The following is a 9,966-nucleotide window of genomic DNA, read 5'->3' on the forward strand; positions in this document are numbered from 1 at the left end:
ATTAAATGTAAAGGGAGTCAAAAGACTAGACACAGCCTGTTTTTTCAATAAAAGCAATACATTTTTCCATTTGTGCTGGCAGCATCAACACTTACATTACTGTGCATGTTTAAAGCTACCAGCCACATTCGACTCCTACATGGGCACAGCAGCAGGACCTGCAAAGTCTTTGAATATTAAAGAGCTCTACGTGGACCCAAAGCACGCCAAGGTGAATAATTCTTAGGACTCATGAGAACTATTAATTGCATCCATTCTTAAAAATCAATATACTTCAAGAAACTTTTTAAAAATTCATAAGCTTATTTCTCTTGTTCAAATAACATCATAAGGCATTCACAGGAAGTCGTGGTTCCAAGTGAATGTAGCTGCATATTAAAAAAAAAAATCTCTCAGTAGCCTAACACCCAGCTCAGCAAAGATTTCTAGCAGGTTCTTAGAACCTGACAGATTATGGTACCCAGCACCCCTCGTGCTAATTAAGCTCTGCATTGTTGTCGTTGTTGTTTTAAAATTTATTTATTTATTTTTGGCTGTGTTAGGTCTTCACTGCTGCGCGCGGGCTTCCTCTAGTTGTGGCGAGCGGAGGCTACTCTTCGTTGCGGTGCGTGGGCTTCTCATTGTGGTGGCTTCTCTTTGTTTCAGAGCACGGGCTTGAGGCACATGGGCTTCAGTAGTTGTAGCACGCGGGCTCAGTAGTTGTGGCTCACGGGCTCTAGAGCGCAGGCTCAGTAGTTGTGGCGCACGGGCTTAGTTGCTCCGCAGCTCATGGGATCTTCCCAGACCAGGGCTTGAACCTGTGTCCCCTGCATTGGCAGGCGGATTCTTAACCACTGCGCCACCAGGGAAGTCCAGTTGTTGTTGTTTTAATATAGCCAAGGCCACCCAGACAATCCTGTACCCCTGTACCATAGTACAATCAGGAGTGAGAGAGCATGGACTCAAATTAAACCACCAACAGGTTCAAATTCAGCTCTGGCATTGGGTATTTGTTCTCCCCTGGGCAAGTTACTTAACCTCTCTGGTCCATGGGAAATGCTGTATAAGAGCAGACCTACTAGAGAAGGACTTGAGGATATGGGGAGGGGGAAGGGTAAGCCGGGACAAAGCGAGAGTGGCATGGACATATATACACTACTAAATGTAAAAATAGATAGCTAGTGGGAAGCAGCCGCATAGCACAGGGAGATCAGCTCGGTGCTTTGTGACCATCTAGAGGGGTGGGATAGGGAGGGTGGGAGGGAGGGAGATGCAAGAGGGAAGAGATATGGGAACATATGTATATGTATAACTGTTTCACTTTGTTATAAAGCAGAAACTAACACACCATTGTAAAGCAATTATACTCTAATAAAGATGTTAAAAAAAAAAAGAAATGTTGTATAGGAGTTTGCTGTTTCTGCCTCCCAGTGTGTAGTACCATAAATGGTACAGATAAGAGAACTATGTACACAGGAGGTGCTCAATTATTACTACTGGTTAGAGAACACTCCACCCAGATTGCATTTCCTTCAACGAATGTTTCATTACCCAACACGAGCAACCTTCTGGTTGTATCAAGAAAGGTGCTTGCGGGAAAGTTCTTTTTTCTTTCGTCTAATGGCAAAAAAAAAAAAAAAAAAGGAAGAAATCAATGAATATGTAAATTTCTCCCCCTCAAATCATGTACTTAATGTGGTTTATTTATATTATGACGTTTATTCTCAGTGGATAAGCATTATTATAGAAAAAATTATGAAAAGCATTTGAGCAGGTGAAAAATGCATTCTACAAAACAGCAGACTGGTACCAATGACATAACACTTATTGAGATCACAAATGCTGCTTTCCAGAACGTTCTGGGTAGGCAAATGCCAGACAATTGCCTTCACAATATTAATACTACATAGTAATATATGTAGTAGTAAGAGAGCAAAGGGAATTGGGATGTTGAAACTGTTTAAGCTACCCATTTTCATTTGTTTTTAAGCACTCATAACAAATGAACAAATGATAGATCATTCAGTGTATTTATTAAATCCACTTCCCTGGGCAGTTTCACTAGCCAACACTTTAACGTAAACTGAGTTACCCTAAGAATTAAACAATAATGTTCCTTTATTTTTCCCCCCACCAGAGGCTCATTTTCAGAATACCCATCCTTCCAGTTAGTTCTTACGAGGCAATCATGAGAAGTCGGGCTACTGGTGTTCAGATACCAAGGTTGACCTATAATACAGCTGCAATCTCCATCAAGTCAGGTAACTTCTGTGGGCTTCAGTTTTCTGTCTGTAATACAGGAATAATCACTACCTGGGGTGGGGTTGGGGTGAGGATTAGCTGAGTTAATGCACATTCCCTACAATTAGGAGAGGAGTAAGTAATACACCGTTACTGGATAAATAATAAGGCCTCTACTCACAACAGCAAATTCACATTCCTTTTCACTCTGTGCCAGGTCCGGAAGTGGTTATAAAAAAGGTAAAAAAGGCTCCCCCCGTCCCTCAAAATGGGGGGGGGGGCTAGGGGAGAGGAGTAATTACTATCTGTGTTTAAAAAAGAGAAGAAGAATGAGAGCAAGAGGGAACCCACCCACTACTTCCTCCCTGGGTTTAGCCTTGACAGTGACTCAGCTGCAAGGGTCGCTCTCATCAGCAATATCTCCCTAGCGCTGTGACCTTCTAAAGCTGAGGGGAGCCAAGCTTGTTCATGCTTCAGGGCCTTTGCACTGGCTGTTCTCGACTTAGATGGCCCGAGTAATGACAGGAACCTCCTCATCACTCAGGTGTGAGCTACAATGTCACCTCCCCCAAGAGGCCTTCTCTGATGACTCTGGCTGAAACAGCTCACACACTCCACCTCACTCTATCCTTTCCCCCTCCTGTATTTCTTTGTTGCATGTTTCATGGTTTACGGTTTGTTTGGTTTTTTTTTTTTTTTTTCTTGTCTGCAGTTAGGCTCTCTTTCCTTTGTTACAATGTACGCTCTCTAAGGGCACAGACCTTGTGAAGCACATTCCTAAAATGGCACCTGGCACACGAAGGGCATTCAGTGTACAGAGCTAGGTAATATATGTGTTTGATAGTTTCAACAGCTGTGTCATATCTGCGTCTGGTTCCGATGATTGCTTTGTCTCTTCAGACTGCATTTTCTTGCCTTCTGGCATGCCCTGTAATTTTTTGGTTGAAAGCCAGACATTTTGTATAGGGCAGTAACTACTGAGGTCAATGAGCCCTTAGTATGGGGATTTATGTTAATCTAGTCAACAGTTGGGCTATGTTGACGTGGGCTGTTCCTATGGACATCAGAAACTTCAAATTCCTCTAGTGATCTTCTTTTTTTTGGTCCCCCTCTTGGCTTTGGGGTTTCCCTTTGTACTGCTCCCCAGAGAGAGTCTGTCTCTAGCAGCTCTCCCTGCTGTGATCCATTGTTGTTACTCCTGAAGGCTTGTTAGCATGCTGGCGGGGAGAATGGGTTCTCGAATACCCTAAGCCTCAGTCTTTGGAGTGCACATGGGGCCTGTGTCTGGGAGGTGAGGGTTCCCCTTCACAACAGCTTCTGCCCCTCTTCGGGGGACAGAGTTCCGCCACCCCTTTTCCCCAGCTGCAGGGGGTGCCCTCCAGTGTTCTTAGTCCACAGCCTGATGCCCTTCTCCATGCAGATTAAGACTTTTTTTAGGTGAGGTGGGGGGCTGGGGCTGAGTGGAATTCCTTCCCCCAGCTGCAATGGCATTTCACCAGTGCCCTCAGACCATGTCCTTCCCCCTGCAGAATAAGCCTTTTGTTCCTTAAGGGACAAGGGTCTGAGTGGATTTCTCAGTGGCTCCTGAGCCGGTACCCCCAGCCCACACCGTGAGTTTTCTCTGGATTTTCTTCAGTCTCCCCTGTGAGAGCCAGGTGGGACTCCTGGAGGGAAAGCCTGCAAAAGGGTGGGACCCCCTTCTACCCCAGTGCTGCCTCCAGGAGCTTCGCACTCAGGTTAGCCCACACTCAGCCTCCGGCAATGTGTCAAAACTTCAGCTTCATCTTTCTACCTACTGCTATGGTGTCTGGTGGCCTCTGTCTCTAGTAAACAAAAGTCTTGTGTCTCAGAAAGTGCCCCCCTCTCTCTCCAGATTTTGAAATGGCCGTCTGCTCTGCGAACTCAGTTCTCTATTAATTTCTAGTCTGTCCAGATTTTTTCTTATAAGCATGGGAGGGACGTTTTTGCAGCTCTCTACATCTCTGAGCTGAAACCAGAAGTCTCTTTACTGGTTTTTAAAGAATCAAAAGTAAGTATGACAAAATGGTAACATTTGATAAAACTAGGTGGTGGGTAGGTAGATGTTGTTTATATTCTCGTGCCCTTCTATTATTTTAATAGTTCAGGGACATTTCAAGATCAAGGTATGGGTGGCCACGGTGGAAAACAGCACTATTGTATAAATAGACTGAGATATGTATACAACATTTGGTTCTTGTTCAACAATATATAGAAATCACCTGGATTTTAAAAAACAACCATCATTTTTGGCAACACTTCAGAAACTGTCATGAAAATATATAAATCACCCCAATACCATTAAAATTTAGTGTTACAGAACTAAAAGAAGAAACTAAAATAGAAAAATTAATGTCCTGAAAGAGAACAATTTGTGCATGTTTATAAATCAAAGTATATGACAATATTATATGTTAATTGGTTCACTGTCCTTTAAACTGATAGCCAACCATTATTATTCATATTCATGGGAATTCGAAGTTACTAATGCATGTGCCTGTGGAGCATAGGTCATTCCGCAAGTGCTGGATCCCAGGCTGCAGTATATCAGGCAACACGTGGGAAGCTAACATCGCAAATCTCGGACTGCCACACCTCCCCTTACCTGCATTCCTAATTTAATATAACCGTTAATCGCATATGAATGAAAGCAGCAATGGCTTGGTAAGATCCATCTCATGCAAAGAACTTTCCCTTTTACTTAAATAATTCACTACCTTAGATAATAGCAAGTAAATTATACGCTATGAAAAAGAATGAACCATTAATGACTCCAAAACTTCAGATTAATCTTAAGGATTGTACATTAAATTCAATTAAACTAGATGAATATTTAACACACTTCTTCTCTATACTTACGACCATTCTACACTCTGGGGAAAAAGCAGGTAGACATGAATAACCTACCAATCTCTGCCATCACAACAGACCCCACGGTGGGTTACAGGGCTGAGAAGAGCCTGCGTGACCACGCAGTCTGGGAATGGCAAATGCCTGGCACAGGCCAAGAAGGGCCCTACGGTACGTTGCATTAGCAAAGAGGTTGACTTTTAATTAATTTTATGCTTTAGTATTCACTTGTACATGCCAATTAAAGGAAAAAAGGAAACACCATTTTAAGTAAGGTGGATGCATTTGGCTTTTATTGTAATGAATGAAGACAGGCCTAAGTTTGGCTGTAATGAGCCTTAAATGGGATGACTCCACCAATGATGAATCTATAGCTTTAATTACCATGTGTGGCTCTGTTAGATGTACCCCAGGTAGAACTGGAATCAGGGTGACCAGTTAGACAGCTAAATAACACACTTTCCCCTGCCTGAGAACCATCGCTTGTCAACTGTGCTATGTCGTTACCAGAGCTGTTTACACATCAGCTACATCCCTGCATTGCAACAGGCTCGAAATTAAATTGCACCTCCAGCTCGAGGGCTGGGGATGACGTTAGGCTGACAGTTGGCAGCACCCCAGACTGATGGTCACCTTAAAATACCTGTTAATGGGGCTTCCCTGGTGGCACAGTGGTTAAGAATCTGCCTGCCAACGCAGGGGACACGGGTTTGAGCCCTGCACTGGGAAGATCCCACAGGCCCCGGAGCAACTAAGCTTGTGCGCCACAACTACTGAGCCTGTGCTCTAGAGCCCGCTAGCCACAACTACTGAGCCCGAGGGCCACAACTACTGAAGCCTGCGCACCTAGAGCCCGTGCTCCACAACAAGAGAAGCCCCCGCTCGCTGCAACTAGAGAAAAGCCCGCACGCAGCAACAAAGACCCAACGCGGCCAAAAATAAAGATAAAATTTAAAAAAAAATACCTGTTAATGGAACCCATTCAAATTCAAGCTTTAATAAAGGGATGAGTTAAATTGAATTAAAAATATCAGAGGTCAGGGCTTCCCTGGTGGCGCAGAGGTTGAGAGTCCGCCTGCCGACACCACTGATAGGAGAAGCTCACACTATAATTGCACGGATTATATGTACCAAAGAGATCATCTGTCATGTGACATTTTGGACCAAATAACAGAGTGTTCCCTGAAAAAAAATATCAATAAGCACAAAGAAGCAATTTCTCAACAGCTGAAACCACACAAACCTGACATGCTCCGGTTTCAAATGTGTTTCAAAATTCATATTATGTGCCACCAGAGCCTAATGTCATAATTATTCATTTAACACAGAATAGCCGAAGCTACTTCCATATGGCAGATGTACTTCTTTTGTAGTCAGGTTGGCAATTATTCGTTTCAAGATTTGGAGAGAAGAAAGTTGTGCACACACTCACGATTTCGCCACCGAGAGGAATAGTTAAAGACTGAATACAAGCCAAGCTGTGAGCAGTTACAGAACGACAGCAATAAACCTGATTCCTTTTCTATTTGTGCCCGTGAAGGCCTCAAGAGTACAGTGTGACTACAGGTCTAGCAGTTATAACTTGATAATGATTATGGTGTTAAACACTCATCGTGAATCTTTTGCCCATAATCTGCCAACCTATTGATTTGGATGCCGTTTCTTTACTATGAATCGTATGTGGTGAGAAAACAAATCCTGAGTAACCTAAGCCTTCAGCAGCTCGCATCACGTTGCAGACAATGAGATGCTGTCTAAACACGCACAGCCTTGCTAAGAACATATTCACGTTTTAACACATCAATGCCAATTATAGTCATGACTAAAATGCACATCTATGGTAAATCTTTTAAATACAATTTGAATTTATTTTTTTCTTCCATGATGTGCAAAAACCAGTCCTTTTTCATTGTAACCTGGCCCCCCACTGTACTGAAACTAGTTATCTCAGATCTTGACCATGGCCTTGTTTTACAGCCAGGAAAATTACAGCCCTGAGAGCTTCAGCACGGCTACCAATGAGCTGCCCTGCCTCCTTCGAAGAAAGGCTGGGTGTAAGAGGAGACAGCGGTCACAGTGTCCCCACACCACCTGGGAACGGAGCGGCGTCCCAGGTCTCTCGGGGGGAGCGAGGCCCACGGCTCCTCGCTCTAGGCCTCCATCTGGGACCACCTGCCTCAAGAAAGCCGGGGCAGGATGTGGTTTGGCTCGGACAACCTCCGGGCTCACAAACGCAGGCCAGCCCGCTTTGTTTTCCACCCGGACACCCAGACACAGGATATCATCTCTTTGTCGGTTTTCTTGAGACAAACGTGGTGGTCCCAGAGGGAGGATGACAACAAATGAAACACTCCTTCCTTCATGATGAGCAAAACAGGCAGCGAAGGGCAGAAAGGGGCCAACGTCATGCACTTCATTCCACATGGAGCTAAATACATCTGTGTGTGGCTTTCGTGTTAACGTATGCGGTGACCACATATTAAAGAGACATTCACATTTCCACCTTTACTCTCCCTGAAGCTCCCTCCAGAACTTCTTGTCTCATGTTCCTCAGTGGCAGAAAGATGATGAAATTTACCCCTGAGCCTGGGGGCAGAGGGAAACAGTTATTTCAAATCCCCTTGGGAGTTAAGAAACTAAAGTGAAATGAAACATCTCCTGGGCAGCCCTTGAGGTGTGCTGCCCACATGCCCCTTCAGGACAGACCTCCTGTCTTCAGCATCTGCCCCAGATCCTAGGTTGCTTTCAAGCTGAGGTTGTGCTCCCCTCGGCAGCCCCTGCCAATCACTGCCCTGGGGGGCAGGCAGGAGTGTCAGCGCCTGGCCACTTCTGCCTGTTTCTGCCCATTTCTGGTCCTCCGTTGGGCAGCATTGGCTCAGAAGCTCCCTGCCAGGCTGACCGGGACAAAGGGCATCGCAGACTGTGGCCCTCCCTGCACAGCTCCCCCACCCTTCCATCTTCCAGGGCTGCTACTTCCCCCACCACAAAGAAAACCTGCACCCCTACCTCCAGCTCAGCACCGCTGCCCACAGCATCCAACTGACAAACACCATCTCTGTATTTTTCCAGTCTCTCAGAGTGGTTGAATACTTCTATTAATAGCTAATATTTGTTAACTGATTAATAAGTATCAAACACTCCTGTGAGTTGCCCTACACATGTGATCTCATGCATCCTTCCAAGGACACTAACAAAGAGGTATACCGTTGCGGCCTTCCCATTTTTCACAGGAGGAAATAAATGGATACCTGGGCATAGGGATTAAATAGGTTCCCCAAGGTCTTGGGGCTAATAAATGCAGACTCCGGCTTCTAGATCACTGGGCACAAACTGCTCCAGGTCAAAGCCCGCTGAGTTCTGGGCACAGACCACAGTAAGGACGTGCTGAATGTGGCTGACCTCACCAGGCTCACAGATCACAGCAGAAGAGGCTGAATGAAATGACTTAGTAGAAAGACAAGGGCACAACAACAGGCTCTCTTCCAGCACACAATGTATTGTGGGGAAGGGGGAAGATCAGCTTTTCAATATTACCCATGCTACAGACGTTTTTACATATATAAAGAAACCTTAAATGGAAATATGATTTTTAAAAGGTCATCATCGGGACTTCCCTGGTGGCGCAGTGGTTAAGAATCCGCCTGCCAATGCGGGGGACACGGGTTCGAGCCCTGATCCAGGAAGATCCCACATGCCGCGGAGCAACCAAGTCTGTGTGCTACAACTACTGAGCCTGTGCTCTAGAGCCTGCGAGCCACAACTACTGAGCCCGCGTGCCAGAACTACTGAAGCCCGTGCGCCTAGAGCCCGTGCTCTGCAACAAGAGAAGCCACCGCAATGAGAGGCCCACGCACCACTACAAAGAGTAGCCCCCGATCGCTGAAACTAGAGAAAGCCCGCGCACAGCAAAAGAGACCCAATGCAGCCAAAATAAATAAATAAATAAATAATTTTTTTAAAAAGGTCGTCATCAAATAAAAGTCGAATGGATGAGTTGAAAATCTAAAACGGAGAAGTTTAGTTATCATGCAACTTGTTCACATATGAAAACTTTTATTCTAAAAATTACCATTTTTATTTTAAACGACTACCATTGATTCCATTTCATGTTCTTCAATAAACTTCGGAAGATGGTATACATTCCTTAAGGGCTCCTTAAATAAAGATTTTATACAATGCATCAAATTTACTTTGTGCTATAAACTTGGAATGTTCTGCTCCCTGTTTTTGGAGACGCCAACTTTTTTTTCACCTCGAAATTTATCAGCCTGAAGAATTCGTACATTTGGCGGGCATGTGAACCTAACTTTTTTTTCAATTCTAACTCTTACAATATGGTTTAAGAGCTCCAGTACTACCGATCACATTTTTTAAAACCTTAGAGACATTCTGTACTTAAATGCATGAACATAATAGGAGAGTGTTATATTTTGCGGTTAAGCATAGTAGCAATTTTCATTTATATGCCCAAACCTGGACTCATTCTGGAAGGGTGGGGGGGAAAGCCCCTACCCTGAGCTCCCCTTATGCCAGGTGCTCATCATTATTAATAACAATATTCATAATGTGTAGCTGGACTTAACATACATTATTATTTATTCATCCTTGTGTTCCCAGAGCTCCCCAGTACCTGGCACGTGAGAAAATAACTGCAGCCCTTACAAAAACTCTACCAGGATCTGAGTACTGTCTCCTTTCACAGATGACGAAGCTGCTTCAGGAACTGCCCTGGCCATCTAGTGGTTAAGACTCCTTGCTGCCACTGCAGGGGGCGTGGGTTCGATCCCTGGTTGGGAAACTAAGATCCTGCATGCCGCACAGCGCGGCCAAAAGAAAAATTATTTAAAAGAAGAAGCAGCTGCGTCGGAGGCAGAGGAA

Source organism: Neophocaena asiaeorientalis, unplaced genomic scaffold, assembly GCF_003031525.2.
Source record: "Neophocaena asiaeorientalis asiaeorientalis breed wild unplaced genomic scaffold, Neophocaena_asiaeorientalis_V1.1 scaffold324, whole genome shotgun sequence".
In the NCBI taxonomy this organism is placed as follows: domain Eukaryota; kingdom Metazoa; phylum Chordata; class Mammalia; order Artiodactyla; family Phocoenidae; genus Neophocaena; species Neophocaena asiaeorientalis.